We start from the raw sequence: 16,750 nt of genomic DNA on the forward strand, positions 1-16,750 counted from the left end.
CTGGTGCCCATTTCTGGCGTTTAACGCCAGCTTCTTGCCCTTTTCTGGCGTTTAACGCCAGTCTGGTGCCCCTTTCTGGCGTTAAACGCCCAGAATGGTGCCAGACTGGGCGTTAAACGCCCAACAGCTAGCCTCACTGGCGTTTAAACGCCAGCACGCTCTCCTCCAGTGTGTGCTGTTTTTCTTTCTGCTTTTCATTCTATTTTTGCTTTTTCAATTGATTTTGTGACTTCTCATGATCATCAACCTACAAAAAAATATAAAATAACAAAGGAAAATAGATAAAATATAACATTGGGTTGCCTCCCAGTAAGCGCTTCTTTAAAGTCAGTAGCTTGACAGAGGGCTCTCATGGAGCCTCAGAAATGCTCAGAGCAATGTTGGAACCTCCCAACACCAAACTTAGAGTTTGAATATGGGGGTTCAACACCAAACTTAGAAGTTGGTTGTGGCCTCCCAACACCAAACTTAGAGTTTGACTGTGGGGGCTCTGTTTGGCTCTGTTTTGAGAGAAGCTCTTCATGCTTCCTCTCCATGGTGACAGAGGGATATCCTTGAGCTTTAAACACCAAGGATTCTTCATTCATTTGAATGATCAACTCTCCTCTATCAACATCAATCACAGCCTTTGCTGTGGCTAGGAAGGGTCTGCCAAGGATGATGGATTCATCCATGCACTTCCCAGTCTCTAGGACTATGAAATCAGCAGGGATGTAATGGTCTTCAACCTTTACCAGAACATCCTCTACAAGTCCATGAGCTTGTTTTCGTGAATTGTCTGCCATCTCTAGTGAGATTTTTGCAGCTTGCACCTCAAAGATCCCTAGCTTCTCCATTACAGAGAGAGGCATGAGGTTTACACTTGACCCTAAGTCACACAAGGCCTTTTTGAAGGTCATGGTGCCTATGGTACAAGGTATTGAAAACTTCTCAGGATCCTGTCTCTTTTGAGGTAGTTTCTGCCTAGACAAGTCATCCAGTTCTTTGGTGAGCAAAGGGGGTTCATCCTCCCAAGTCTCATTTCCAAATAACTTGTCATTTAGCTTCATGATTGCTCCAAGGTATTTAGCAACTTGCTCTTCAGTGACATACTCATCCTCTTCAGAGGAAGAATACTCATCAGAGCTCATGAATGGCAGAAGTAAGTCCAATGGAATCTCTATGGTCTCATTTTGAGCCTCAGATTCCCATGGTTCCTCATTGGGGAACTCATTGGAGGCCAGTGGACGTCCATTGAGGTCTTCCTCAGTGGCGTTCACTGCCTCTTCCCCCTCTCCAAATTCGGCCATGTTGATGGCCTTGCACTCTCCTTTTGGATTTTCTTCTGTATTGCTTGGGAGAGTACTAGGAGGGAGTTCAGTAATTTTCTTGCTCAGCTGACCCACTTGTGCCTCCAAGTTTCTAATGGAGGACCTTGTTTCAGTCATGAAACTTTGAGTGGTTTTGATTAGATCAGAGACCATGGTTGCTAAGTCAGAGGTATTCTGCTTAGAACTCTCTGTCTGTTGCTGAGAAGATGATGGGAAAGGCTTGCTATTGCTAAACCTGTTTCTTCCACCATTATTATTGTTGAAACCTTATTGAGGTCTCTGTTGATCCTTCCATGAGAAATTTGGATGATTTCTCCATGAAGAATTATAGGTGTTCCCATAGGGTTCTCCCATGTAATTCACCTCTTCCATTGAAGGGTTCTCAGGATCATAAGCTTCTTCCTCAGATGAAGCTTCTTTAGTACTGCTTGGTGCATTTTGCATTCCAGACAGACTTTGAAAAATCATATTGACTTGTTGAGTCAATATTTTATTCTGAGCCAATATGGCATTCAGAGTGTCAATCTCAAGAAATCCTTTCTTCTGACTAGTCCCATTGTTCACAGGATTCCTTTCAGAAGTGTACATGAATTGGTTATTTGCAACCATTTCAATCAGTTCTTGAGCTTCTGTAGGCGTCTTCTTCAGATGAAGAGATCCTCCAGCAGAGCTATCCAAAGACATCTTGGACAGTTCAGAGAGACCATCATAGAAAATACCTATGATGCTCCATTCAGAAAGCATATCAGAAGGACACTTTCTGATTAATTGTTTGTATCTTTCCCAAGCTTCATAGAGGGATTCTCCTTCCTTCTGTCTGAAGGTTTGGACTTCCACTCTAAGCTTACTCAATTTTTGAGGTGGAAAGAATTTTGCCAAGAAGGCATTGACTAGCTTTTCCCAGGAGTCCAGGCTTTCTTTAGGTTGTGAGTCCAACCATGTCCTAGCTCTGTCTCTTACAGCAAAAGGGAATAGCATAAGTCTGTAGACCTCAGGGTCAACCCCATTAGTCTACAGATTTGCAAGAATTCAGCTAAAAACTGATGAGGATCTTCTAATGGAAGTCCATGGAACTTGCAATTCTGTTGCATTAGAGATACTAATTGAGGCTTAAGCTCAAAGTTGTTTGCTCCAATGACAGGGATAGAGATGCTTCTCCCATAAAAGTCAGGAGTAGGTGCAGTAAAGTCACCCAACACCTTCCTTGCGTTGTTGGCGTTGTTGTTGTTTTCGGCTGCCATAGGTTCTTCGTCTTTGAAGATTTCTGTTAGGTCCTCTACAGAGAGTTGTGCTTTGGCTTCTCTTAGCTTTCTCTTCAAGGTCCTTTCAGGTTCAGGATCAGCCTCAACAAGAATGCTTTTGGCCTTGCTCCTGCTCATAAGAAAGAGAAGGGAACAAGAAAATGTGGAATCCTCTATGTCACAGTATAGAGATTCCTTTAGGTGTCAGAGGAAAAGAAAAGTAGAAGACAGAAAAATTCGAACTTATCAAAGAAGATGGAGTTCGAATTTTGCATTAAGGAATAGTGTTAGTCCATAAATAGAAGGATGTGAGAAAGAAGGGAAGTAATTTTCGAAAATTTAAGTAAAAGATTTTGAAAACATTTTTGAAAAACACTAATTGATTTTCGAAAATGAAAGTGGAAAAGAAATCAAGTGATTTTTGAAAAAGATTTTGAAATTAGAAATCAAAAAGATTTGATTGAAAACTATTTTGAAAAAGATGTGGTTAAGAAGATATGATTAGTTTTAAAAAGGTGTGATTGAGAAGATATGATTTGAAAAACATTTTAAAAAGATTTGATTTTGAAAATTAATGACTTGGCTAACAAGAAAAGATATGATTCAAACATTAAACCTTTCTCAACAGAAAAGGCAACATACTTGAAATGTTGAATCAAATCATTGATTGATAGCAAGTATTTTTAAAAATAGAAAGAAATTGATTTTGAAAACATATGATTGAAAAGATATGATTTGAAAAAGATTTGATTTTGAACAAGTTTGAAAACTGAAAAAAAATCTGCATTAAAAACAAAATCTTCCCTCTTGTGCCATCCTGGCGTTAAACGCCCAGAATGGTGCACATTCTGGCGTTTAACGCCCAAAACTATACCCTTTTGGGCGTTAAACGCCCAACCAGGTACTCTGGCTGGCGTTTAAACGCCAGTCTGTCCTTCTTCACTGGGCGTTTTGAATGCCCAGCTTTTTCTGTGTAATTCCTCTGCTGTATGTTCTGAATCTTCAATTCTCTGTATTATTGACTTGAGAAGACGCAAATTAAAAATATTTTTGGATTTTTAATAATAAGGAAAAATCAAAATGCAACAAGAATCAAATAACAATGCATGCAAGACACCAAACTTAGCAGTTTGTATACTACTGACACTAATGAGAATGCATATGAGACACTTAAACACTCAAATCAAGAGAATTCAAAGATCAGAGCAATGAAATCATCAAGAACACTTGAAGATTAATGAAGACACATGCATGAATGCAATAAGAACAGAAACATGCAATTGACACCAAACTTAACATGAGACACTAGACTCAACAAGAAACACAAAATATTTTTGGTTTTTTTTATGATTTTCGAAAATTAAGTGGAAAAAGATATCAAAATTCTTAATGAGAATTCCAGGAATCATGCAATGTTTAGTCTAAGACTCCCGTCCAGGAATTAGACATGGCTTCACAGCCAGCCAAGCTTTCAAGGAAAGCTTCGGTCCAAAACACTAGACATGGCCAATGGCCAGCCAAGCCTTAGCAGATCACTGCTCCAACAGCAAGATTGATAAAAATCAACAAGCTCTTGTGATGATAAGTTGAAACCTCGGTCCAATGAAATTAGACATGGCTTCACAGCCAGCCAGACTTCAACAAATCATCATGAAACTCTAGAATTCATCTTCAAGAATTCCGAAAAAAAAAATACCTAATCTAAGCAACAAGATGAACCGTCAGTTGTCCAAACTCAACAGTCCCCGGCAACGGCGCCAAAAAACTTGGTGGACGAAATTGTGATCACTACAACTTCGCACAACTAACCAGCAAGTGTACTGGGTCGTCCAAGTAATAAACCTTACGCGAGTAAGGGTCGATCCCACAGAGATTGTTGGTATGAAGCAAGCTATGGTCACCTTGTACATCTTAGTCAGGCAAACTCAAATGGGTATGGTGATATGCGAATGAAACATAAAGATAAAGATAGAGATACTTATGTAATTCATTAGTAGGAATTTCAGATAAGCGTATGAAGATGCTTTCCCTTCCGTCTCTCTGCTTTCCTACTGTCTTCATCCAATCCTTCTTACTCCTTTCCATGGCAAGCTCAAGCAAGGGTTTCACCGTTGTCAGTGGCTACCTCCCATCCTCTCAGTGGAAATGTTCAACGCACCCTGTCACGGCACGGCTATCCATCTGTCGGTTCTCGATCAGGCCGGAATAGAATCCAGTGATTCTTTTGCGTCTGTCACTAACGCCCCGCCCTCAGGAGTTTGAAGCACGTCACAGTCATTCAATCATTGAATCCTACTCAGAATACCACAGACAAGGTTAGACCTTCCGGATTCTCTTGAATGCCGCCATCAGTTCTAGCCTATACCACGAAGACTCTGATCTCACGGAATGGCTGGCTCGGTTGTCAGGCGAGCGCTCGTTTGTCAGGCGATCAACCATGCATCGTGTATCAGGAATCCAAGAGATATTCACCCAATCGAAGATAGAACGGAGGTGGTTGTCAGTCACCCGTTCATAGGTGAGAATGATGATGAGTGTCACAGATCATCACATTCATCAAGTTGAAGAACAAGTGATATCTTAGAACAAGAACAAGCGGAATTGAATAGAAGAACAGTAGTAATTGCATTAATACTCGAGGTACAGCAGAGCTCCACACCTTAATCTATGGTGTGTAGAAACTCCACCGTTGAAAATACATAAGAACAAGGTCTAGGCATGGCCGTGAGGCCAGCCTCCCAATGATCTAAGAACTAGATGTCCAAAGATGATCAAAGGATGTAAAATAATCCAAAGATGAAAATACAATAGTAAAAGGTCCTACTTATAGAGAACTAGTAGCCTAGGGTGTACAGAGATGAGTAAATGACATAAAAATCCACTTCCGGGCCCACTTGGTGTGTGCTTGGGCTGAGCAATGAAGCATTTTCGTGTAGAGACTCTTCTTGGAGTTAAACGCCAGCTTTGGTGCCAGTTTGGGCGTTTAACTCCCATTCTTGTGCCAGTTCCGGCGTTTAACGCTGGAATTCCTGAGGGTGATTTTGAACGCCGGTTTGGGCCATCAAATCTTGGGCAAAGTATGGACTATCATATATTGCTGGAAAGCCCAGGATGTCTAATTTCCAACGCCGTTGAGAGCGCGCCAATTGGGCTTCTGTAGCTCCAGAAAATCCACTTCGAGTGCAGGGAGGTCAGAATCCAACAGCATCTGCAGTCCTTTTTAGTCTCTGAATCAGATTTTTGCTCAGGTCCCTCAATTTCAGCCAGAAAATACCTGAAATCACAGAAAAACACATAAACTCATAGTAAAGTCCAGAAAAGTAAATTTTAACTAAAGACTAATAAAAATATACTAAAGACTAACTAGATCATACTAAAAACATACTAAAAACAATGCCAAAAAGTGTACAAATTATCCGCTCATCACATTATCACACTTCCAAGAAGTAGTAGCAAGCTCCATTAAACATTCAACTAGTTTTGCATTTTCATGTGGTGTCTATTGACGCTTAGTTTGTTTTGAATTAGGTCAAGAATTCTCTTCCATTCTCTACAGATTAATAAGCAGAAAATAACACAAATGAGATAATTTCCATAAGCAGATTAGTAAGCAAGTAACAAGATATATTCAACAACTTTCATTTATAGATTAATATCTAAAAACTCAAAGGAAGTAGGTGCATAGATCAAAGGAGTCTGAAGCAAGGCTAGTGAAGGACTTTATTAAATAATTTATATAGTTTGTATGAGAAATAGTTATAGGATATTCAAAATGTAGCCATTCACGTTTATATAGATATGCAATTCACGTTTGAAGTATAATTGATCAACAGATTATGATTTTTGTATGATCAATAAACTTTACGAAGGTTCTTCCTGTCATCAAACCACAAATAATAATAAAATTCTAGCGAGTAATCTCCAATGCAAGGATATATTTCCTTCATAAAATTTATTGAAAGAATTTATAATTGAAGATGGAGATAAAGCATATATCAGGTTTCAATCCTCAATTAAATGCTTCTTTAAAGTAGTAACAGCTATTTTTTACTACATAAAAATAACTTTTTACTACTTAAAAATGAAATCAAATAAAATATTAAAGATGAACAGGACCATGAAGATGCGAGGAGGGAGAGAGGCGAGGGAGACGACACAAACACGAAGCACAACTCGAGCAGATGCAGAGGCGAGAGATGCGCTAGCAACCGAGCTCAGACGGAAGAGAGAGGCCACACGCGACCACACAACGCGAAGGATCCAAAAAGATTCGCAATGATGGCAGCGAAAATGTAGTGGCGATGAACCGAGGTGAGCTGTGATGATGAACACGAACATGAACGATTTCCTTCTAGAATAAGGAGTACAGTGGTCGTGCTAATCAAAATCGGCGGTGAGGCGACGCCGACGCCGATGGAGCCTCCATGAATTTGAAGAAAAAAGTTGCTAAGGATTGGTTTTTGTGGAGGAGGGGCTCTCTGCTAAGATTTATTTTTTTTAAATGAATTGGAAAAAATCTGAAAAGAATGGTTTCAGTTAAATTAACAAGGGTGTTTTAGTCTTTTTACTTTGCTATACACATTTCATTCCCGTTGGAATTATAGATAACCATGGGGGAGATGAGAATGAAATTGGTGGGATTTTGATTCCAGGGAATAAAACATACCAGAAATAATTTTTTAAACCTTGAACCAAATATGGGAATAAGATATTCCCATTTCAAAATTCTTGGGAGCATGCTTGTATTCCCTCCAACCACACACACCCTTAGGGTTTTGTGTGACTATTAAACTAGGTTTTGAACTTAAACCCTCTAATTAGATTAAATGACCAAAGAATTGGCGGTTGATTGAGTTAGAGGAGGATTAAATTACCAAGGAATTAAAGTTTAATCACTTAAAGTTTGCTATGAATTGAATCTTTTCATGATCAAGGTAGAAGACAAGAATTGTTAATTCAGAAATTTAAGTATCTCTGATACCTTAACTATCTTTATCATATTATTTTCTTAACCTATTTTAGTTTGCTTTTATTTAATTCTCTGTTCCTATGTTATTTGCTATTGAAACCCTAAATTTTGATTGTGTAACTAAAATAATCAATTAACTATTGTTTGCTTAATCCGTTAATCCTCGTGGGATCGACCATCACTAACCTGAGGTATTACTTGGTACGACCCGGTGCACTTGCCCAGTTTATTTGTGGTATTCTAATTCTGCACCAAATTTTTGGTGCCGTTGCCGGGGATTGACTGTAATTGTTAACTACTACTTGGTGTTGTAGAGTGCGCTCTCTATTTATCTTATCGTCAATGGCACCAAAGGGAGTCAAATAATCTTCAAGGAGGAGCATAGCTTAAGGAATGAGATGGCTACCAGGATAACTGAGGTGGTTGAGTTCCTTTCATTCTGTTTCCCCTTCCGTTCTTATTTTGTTATCTCTTATTTTCTATTGCTTTCCTTTATCTGTTGCATGATCTTTAGTATTTTCGGTTTCTTAGGTTTTAATTTGATTCAGTTGTTTGTTTTTAATTTGAAAAGATGTCTCACGTACCGCTCACTGAGCTTGAATCTAAAAAGAAAAAGAAAAGAAGTGATGTATTGCATGAGATATTGAGTTATATTTAAGAGTAGTCTCATTTACTCAGATGTGGTGGTGTTTATCTGTGACTTTCAATGCATGATAAAAATAGTGCATATTTAAATTTGGATCAAAGAATATTGATGCATGAGGAATAGGAATTTAGAGAACTATTATGAATTCTCTAAATTAAACAAGAAATTAATCCTTGAAGCAAAAGAAACAGCAAAAAGAAAAAGAAAATAAAAGCCAAGGCCCAAGGCTCTTAGCATCAATGGCTAAGAAGGTTAAGAATGATCAAAAGCTCAAAAGAGTTATTTTCCTAGCCAAATACTTGTGGTGTGAATGTGTCAAGGAACTCTTGAGATAGAGCACTTAGAGTCAAAGCCAAGTACAATAAAGAGTATGCCAAAGGCTTTCCGCACCACTGATTGGAAAAGTTCACTAGAAAAGATCCGAACTCAAAGAGTTTCCCAGTTAACTGCTTGTGGTGTTTCTATGTCAAGCAAAGCTTGAGACAAAACATTTAGAGTCATGGCCAGGCTCAAGGTGCAAAGCACCAAAGAAAAGAAAAGAAAATGTTGTGTTCAAGGATTAATCCGTAGTTAAAAAGCAAGAGAATTCATAATATTATCCGGATTCTAATTCTGAATGAAATTAACATTCCTGAGCTTCAAAAGATAATGAGATGCCAAAACTATTCTTCGTCAAATGTTGTTAACCCCATTCAAAAAATAGATAGGAGCTTAATTGAAAAACACAATTCTCATACAAATTCACATCTCAGCGCTATATTATTTTTGGTTGCTTGAGAACAAGCAACAATTCAAGTTTGTTGTTGTGATGCATGAGCATCTTTTTTATCTTTTCTTAGTGAATTTGGATGTCAAATTGTTAAATTAAATCAAGAATTAAGTGTTTTAAGCCACTTGGAATGATACTTTGAGTTGTTTTACAATTTGATTTATTATAGGTAGCATTCGGATAAATTTGACAAAGTTCATGTAGAAGAAAAGGAAGAAAGTGGATGTTGTCAACCTTGACCTCCTAACACTCCAATGAGAATAACTAGAGATACAAAGGTTCAATTGACACAGTTTTAGCGGCATTAGAAATCCAACTTCCAGAACTTTCCAATGATATATAATAGTCTATACTTTTTTTCTGGCACCATGGCGCCAAATGCCACCAGACGCCACATCCTCAAGTTTGGCGCTAGAAGCCTTGGAACACATTCATATTCGCTGCATACATCAAGTTTGGCGCCACATTCCTCAAGTTTGGCGCCAGTATGCTGAAAAAGAAGAGTTTCAGCGTGATCTTCACCAAATCTTTTGATTTAATTTAGTTTTTGAAATTATTTTTGAATTAATAAAATATATTTTTAGGTTTTAGAAATTATATTTTACATTTATTAGGATTAGATATAAAAGGAGAAGATATCTTGACCGAGGGCTTTTTCCCCTCTTCCGCACTTTACACTTTTTTCTGCTAGAGTTTTTCTACACTATAGGCAACTAAACCTCCATTGTTAAGGTTAGGAACTCTGCTTACTTTGATGAATTAATATTATTTGTTCTTCTACAATTTGATTAATGCATTGATTTACGTTCAAGAATTGATTTCGTTCTTCATACTACGGATTAGAGTATACTGAAAAATAAATCTCTTCTAATTTGAATTCTTGTTGAATATTAGAAAAGTTATATCACTTGAATTAAAGCTTGAAACTGACTTCTCATAACTCTCTAATAATTTGGGTTTAACGTGATACGCGATATATAATTGTGTTATTTTTGGGTTCTTAGGATTTTGTGTGGCTATTAAACTTGGATTTGAACTTAAACCCTCTAATTAGATTAAGTGACCAAGGAATTGCCGATTGATTGAGTTAGAGGAGGATTAAATTACCAAGGAATTGGAGTTTAATCACTTATAGTTTGCTATGAATTGAATCTTTGCATGATCAAGGTAGAAGACAAGAATTGTTAATTAGGAAATTTAAGTATCTCCGATACCTTAACTATCTTTATCATATTATTTTCTTAACCTATTTTAGTTTGCTTTTATTTAATTCTCTATTTCTATGTTATTTGCTATTAAAACCCTAAATTTTGATTGTCTGACTAAAATATTCAATTAACTATTATTTGCTTAATCCGTTAATCCTCGTGGGATCGACTATCACTGAAGGAGTATGGCCAATCACTTAGTAACTAGGGAATATCCAAGTCTCAGCAATGAGTACACAAGGTAACACCTAAGACATGCGTAGAAGAGTCCCTCAAGGAGAAGGTTGTGAGCTTGGCCAATCCCCTATTGAACAAGTGAATTATATGGAAAATCCTTTTAGGCCACCTCACAATGATCCATTCACTAAAACTTACAACCTTGGATGGGAAAATCACCCCAACTTTGGATGAGATAATCAAGGATAGAGACAAAACAACTTGAACAACAACCCTCATCAAAATAATTTCAACACTCCCTAACAACCATCATAACCACCAAAATCATCACAACCATCCAAAATTTCTCAAAAGCCTTCTCCTCTTGAAATTGCCCTAGAAAAACTCACTCAGCACACATCCACCTTTATCCAACAAACCTCAACCCTCATGCAACAAATAAGGAGCTTCATCGATGAGACAAAAGCTAACTTCCAAAACCAAGGAGCTTAAATTAGAAATTTAGAGGTGTAAGTAGGAGTGCTTGCGATGTGGGTTGGATCGGTTTTGAGTCAAAAACTCATCCAATTCGAACACTAATTTTACTTGTGGTGCGGTTTTGTGATGACATGTCATCATGTCATGTTTTTCTATGCTTTTTCATACAAGAAATTGATAATTAGTGCTTAAATATTGAATGCTTTTGTGCTTAAATGGTATATTTCTTTGATCTTTTGATTTTATAAATTTTGTAGGAAATAAGTGAAAAAGAAGCAAAATAGCACAAAATCAGCTCAAAAGAAGAAAAGAAGAATTTTGGGGCACGCTTTGAAGATTGAGCATGCTTTGGAACCTTAGGCCACGCTTTTAAAATCATGAATTATCATGAATTATCATGCATTAATGCTTATGCATGCATGCATTTAATTATTAATGACCGAATGAATGAAATGAATGCATGCATGGAACATTTAACTAATAAAGACCAATGAATGCATGCACTCTTTGCCAAGGTGTTAATGAAAGCGTGCATGAAACCTTTATTAAGTAATGCCATGAACCAAGGGGTTAAAGGAATGAACACTCACTAATTAAAGCATGCATGCATTTGATGCCATCATGAACCATGCATTTTTAAATTGGCATTATTAATGAATGAACGACATTACTAATAAAGCCAATGAAAGCAAAGTTGAGGCAATGCATCAGTGTTCATTAAAGATGAGCGCTATGTTCACTCTAATGAACTTTTGCGGGAGTTCAACCAAGGAAGCGCTCATTGCTCAAAGGCCAGCGTTGAAAGGAATGAACGCTAGCATTCACTTGTGTGAACTTTTGCGTGAAACTGGCCCATGAGAGGAATGAAGCACCAAAGCAACACACCAAGGAGCGTTCAAAAAACTGAACACCACGTTCAAAACTATGAACATCTTCGTGACACTTTGGGCTTGGGAGCAAGGAAGGAAGGCCAGCGCTCAACCAAGAGAGTGCTACAAGAGAGCACTCAACCAAGGGAGCGCTCAACAAGGCATAACGTTCGAAACTTTGAATGCAGCGTTCACTATTTTGAACGTTTGCGAACCAAGGAAGCAAGGCGCACCAAGGAGGGCCACCCAGAAGGAACAGCGTTCAATAAGTGAACTGAGCGTTCACCAAGTGAACGCTAGGCACCAAATGCCCACCAAAGTGGCACACCAAGAAAGTGAACTGGGTGTTCACTAAAGTGAACTGAGCACTCCACTGGAGCTCCACCAAGCCACTCTAACCCATGCCATCAAGTGCCAATCCGGATCCACTTATTCAAGGCCAAATCCAAGTCAACCCATTTCATTGAAGCCCCAAAGCAAGCAAAGCCCCTTGACATGACTCAAAGGCACAAGAAATAGTTAGATTAGGAATTTCATTTAAATTGTAATTTGTTTTCAATTTGAATTTTATTTTCATTTTGTAAAGCATATATAAAGGCATCGGTCTCATTTCAATAGGAGGGGGGAGGCTAGCTCAGCTAGAGAGCAGTAGGAGTAGGAGTAGGAATAGAATAGAAAGTTCTCTTTGAAACACTTTAATTTTTCTGCATCTTTATAGTTCAGCGTTGCAATTCACTTCAGCTTATGCAATTTCAGTTTTTGATAATCTTCTTCTGCACATTTTCCTTTCTGAAAATTTACATGAGTTTGCTATGAGCTTGATTTACATTTCTAAGCAATTTAAATTTCCGTGCACCTCAATTCCCTTTTCTGTTGATGCAATTTACTTTTCTTGTCAATTAAGATTCTGTCACTTGTTCCAAGCTTTGATTTACTGCCTCTTTAATTTCCAGCACCTAATCCCCTTTAAATTTACTGCAATTTACATTTTTTGTCATCTAAGTTTCTACAATTTACATTCTGCGATCTAAATTTCTTGCAATTTATATTTTATTGCTTCAATTTCATCCAATTCACCAATGTTAGCTTGACTAGACTGATTACTCACTAAAGTTGCTTGATCTATCAATCCCTGTGGGATCGACCTCACTCTTGTGAGTTATTACTACTTGATGCAACCCGGTACATTTGCCGGTAAGTTTGTGTGGAATTCTAATTTCCACCCATCATATTTTTGGCACCGTTTCTGGGGATTGATATAGATAGACAATGATTAAGTGGGTGAGAAGTCTAGATTAAGCATTTGCTTTGTTTTTGCTTTCTGATTCAAGTTGACACCATGGTGTTTGAGTTATTGCCTCACTAAGAAATTCTTCTCTGTGACATGAATTTTAATTCTCATTGGTGATGTGTTTTATAAAATTCAATTAGAGTTCAAATCATCTGGTGACCAAACAAATTTTATGGGATATTACCCACCATCACAAATCTCTAATGATGGCTAGAAATATCACCAAGAAATTATAGATCCTAAGCACTCCAATCCATGGAGATATGCTTCAGAACCACAATATGAGCCAGAGAGTCTTATGGGATACTTCCCACCACCACAAAATGATTCAAGTCATTATTCTAATGGTGGCTGGGAGTATCACCAAGAAATTGCGAATTCTGAGCACTCCAATCCATGGAGATTTGCTCCAGAGCCATAAATTAATCAAACAAAGCACATGAGATACTATCCACAACCACAAAATGACTTATATCATTATCCTTATGGTATCTGTGCATATCAACAAGAGTGTGAACAATCAAGTGAAAGGGATTTCCTCCCAAAGCCACAAAGTGAATCATACTGTTATGACACTAACACAAACTATGGCTGGGAAGGGAATTCTAATGCTCCATACGATATTCAGCAAGAGACATCATCTCTTGATTATGCTTTTAATAAATTCATGCAAGAGTGCCCCCCCAATGCCATAAAGTGATCCACACCCTGATGAATTCTACAATGATTCACATTGTGGATGGAAGGATCAAAACCAGAAATCAATTGACAATTCATACTCCATCTATCAAGAGCCATCATCACTTGAGCAAACTTTTAGAGAGAGAGAGAGATGCTCTCTCCTCCCTCTTAGGATTTAGGATTAGGATTCCTCTTAAAAGATTTAGGATTTCTTCTTCTCAATTTCCAGGTTTAATGTTCCTTTTATTTATTTTCCCAATTTAATTTATGAACTTTTCCATGTTAGATTTGATTTCTTTTATTAATGCAAATTGAGGTATTTCAGATTTATGATTTTTACTTAGCTTTTTATATTCTTGGTTTTAATTAATGAATTGATAAATTGGAGACCCTTGAGTTGGAAGACTCAAGAGTTAATTGGTGATTGGCTCTCTGGCCACTAACACTAATCCTTCCCAAGGGAGATGATTAGGACTTGTGACTAGAAGTTGGCTCCTAACTTAATTTTCCTTTATTTATTAAAGGATAACCAAGTAGAACAACAACCAATTACCATTACACTTGGAAACTCCAACAAGGATAGAACTTCCAATTAATCATTCTACCAGTCAAGGTTTTTTATTTAGATATATATATATAAATCTCTTTTAATTTATATTGCTTTAATTTATAATTATATCTGTGCCCATTACCCAAACTCCAAATTTACCAGAAAACTCATAACCAACAATAAATCATACTTCCCTACAATTCCTTGAGAAGACGACCCGATGTTTAAATACTTCGGTTATTACTTTTTATTGGGTTTTGTTACTTGTGACAACCAAACTTTTGTACGAAAAGATTCTTGTTAGTTTATAAACTATACTTGCAACGAGAATTTATTGTGAATTCTTTACTAGCAGAAATTTGATCGTCAAAATGGGGCCGTTGCCGGGGAATTGCAAACGTGTGCCTTATTATTGGTTATTATAAATATTTTTTCTTTTGCTTGTTTATTTGTTTTTGTTTTTAATTTTTATTAGCTACTATGAATTCTCACCCCTGTCGCTATGAGTTTGGTTCCAATGTTGTTGTAGGGAATGGACGCTATAAGGAGAACATGCATCAAGGATGGAACAATCAAATATGGGAGGAGCCACAAGGATTTGATTAACCCCCTTGGCAACAACCACCTCCAATGGACTATCAACAACCACCACCATATGCTTATGAACCGCCTCCCCAACCTACCTTTGGACCACCATACTCACAAGCCTCCTACAACCAAACACTCCCATATGACCCTAACCCTTATCCACCATATCAACCACCCTATGAGCCATATGAGCCATACATAGATCCACCCTAATTCCAACCCAATTACTCCCAAGGACCACCACCTCCATATACACCACATCCATATCCATCAATCTAAGAGCCTTATGATCCTACTTATGATATTTGAGTAGAACAAGAGTCAATGGATCATCTCAAGGAAACAATGGATCAATTTCAAGCAACCCTGCATCAGTTGGACCGAGCGGTAAACTGAATAGCACCCGAAGCTTTCATGGCTAAAGAATCTCAACTTGAGAACAAGGAATTGAAGTGTGCGGTGCAACAAGTAGAAAAGATGGAGAGTGATGAACCACCACATTCTTATGATGAACCACCCTCTTATCATGAACCTTTCCTCCCAAATAATGAGCCCTCACATCCACCTCAACCTTCAATGCATGACACTATTGGTGTTCTTCTTCAAGGGCAAAGAGAGATGAAACGGGGAGTACTAGAATTCACGACTACCTTGACCGAGGTAGTAAACCGATCAGCTTCCCAACATTTGAACACTCAAAGTACTCCCATGGCTACATGTGGAGAATCAAAAGAAGCACGTAGCATGAAGGAGACAATATAAACTCCGGTGGATAATGAGGAACATGGCTTTGTATTGGAGCAAGTGGAGGAAGCCATAATAGTTGTAGAGGAAGAAGTGGTTGAAGATTTAGGAGATGCTGAACCTCCATGGAAATCTAGAATTGTAGAGCACCCCTCCAATAAGATTGAAATTGATGTCAAGAAGGCCAATGCACAACCTCCATGTAACACCCTACCATACAGAGTCTTATGCTTAAGTCATAATTCAGAGATGGCAAGGTATTACGACCTCTAAAATAAAAATTTAGTACGTATAGTAGTATGAATGATTGATTATAACTAGGAGCCTTTGTAGAAAAAGGGGTAAACAAAAATCGCAACTCTAAAGCGCAACACTCCGATCGATAACGTAACGAGCAAGGATAAACCAACGCGTGATTATATATACACAAGGGAGTGTCAAAAACTGGAATATCAAGACTCAAAATCCGGCTGCGAAGATAACCGGTCCGAGCATAGCAATATATACATATGATAAAAATAAGGAAAACCCCAAAGGAAACCCAAAGGGACACAAATACATAAATCCTATTCTCCAAAATTCTCCCATAAGAGGAGTCATCACAGTTTGTATTATTTAATGGAGATAAAAGTATCTAAACAAAACATATAAACCAAATCATAGCCCCGAGGACAAAGGATCTTCGCAAATATAGAAGTCTCCAGCATGCCTCAGCGGGAAACCTCACGTCCTGCATCTGAAAACCACAAAATCCGCATGGGTGAGAACCAGAGGTCCCCAGCATGGTAACAGCTTCCACATATATAATACATAATAATGGAGGAAAGCCAAAGGAAATCCTAGAACTTCCTCCAGATAATATCAGAGCTTATAAACGGGCTAAACCAAAAAGGGCATCTGACTAAAGATACTTCAGTCTAACTAATACTTCCCTTTCCAATTCCTTCAGACCTCCCAACCACCAGCAGGAGTATAATGTAACAAACACAGTTATATCAAGCAAGAAATATACAATTAGGAACAAGTAAGGCATTTAGACAATTAGCAAGTAATATGCAGTCAAATAGGCAATCTCAAACAATTCATATAGTATGCATATGATGAATGCCTGTCCCTAGTGGCTGATGATATCATCTGTCAGTTATAGATCCAACCCGACGAGTCCTGGTAGCTAACCATTGGACTGTCCCTCTGTCGCGCATCCCCAACTCGAGTTATACTCATCATAAA

At 37.9% G+C, this 16,750-nt stretch overlaps 1 non-coding gene across 1 annotated transcript; it reads left to right on the top strand.

Annotated features, from left to right (window-relative positions):
• The first annotated feature begins 2,048 nt into the window (after positions 1–2,048).
• LOC112713968 (small nucleolar RNA R71) lies at positions 2,049–2,156 on the top strand. The gene has a single exon (XR_003158927.1). It is a non-coding gene; the product is annotated as a small nucleolar RNA R71 (small nucleolar RNA).
• Positions 2,157–16,750: the final 14,594 nt, after the last annotated feature.

Source organism: Arachis hypogaea, chromosome 9, assembly GCF_003086295.3.
Source record: "Arachis hypogaea cultivar Tifrunner chromosome 9, arahy.Tifrunner.gnm2.J5K5, whole genome shotgun sequence".
Taxonomy (NCBI): Eukaryota; Viridiplantae; Streptophyta; class Magnoliopsida; order Fabales; family Fabaceae; genus Arachis; species Arachis hypogaea.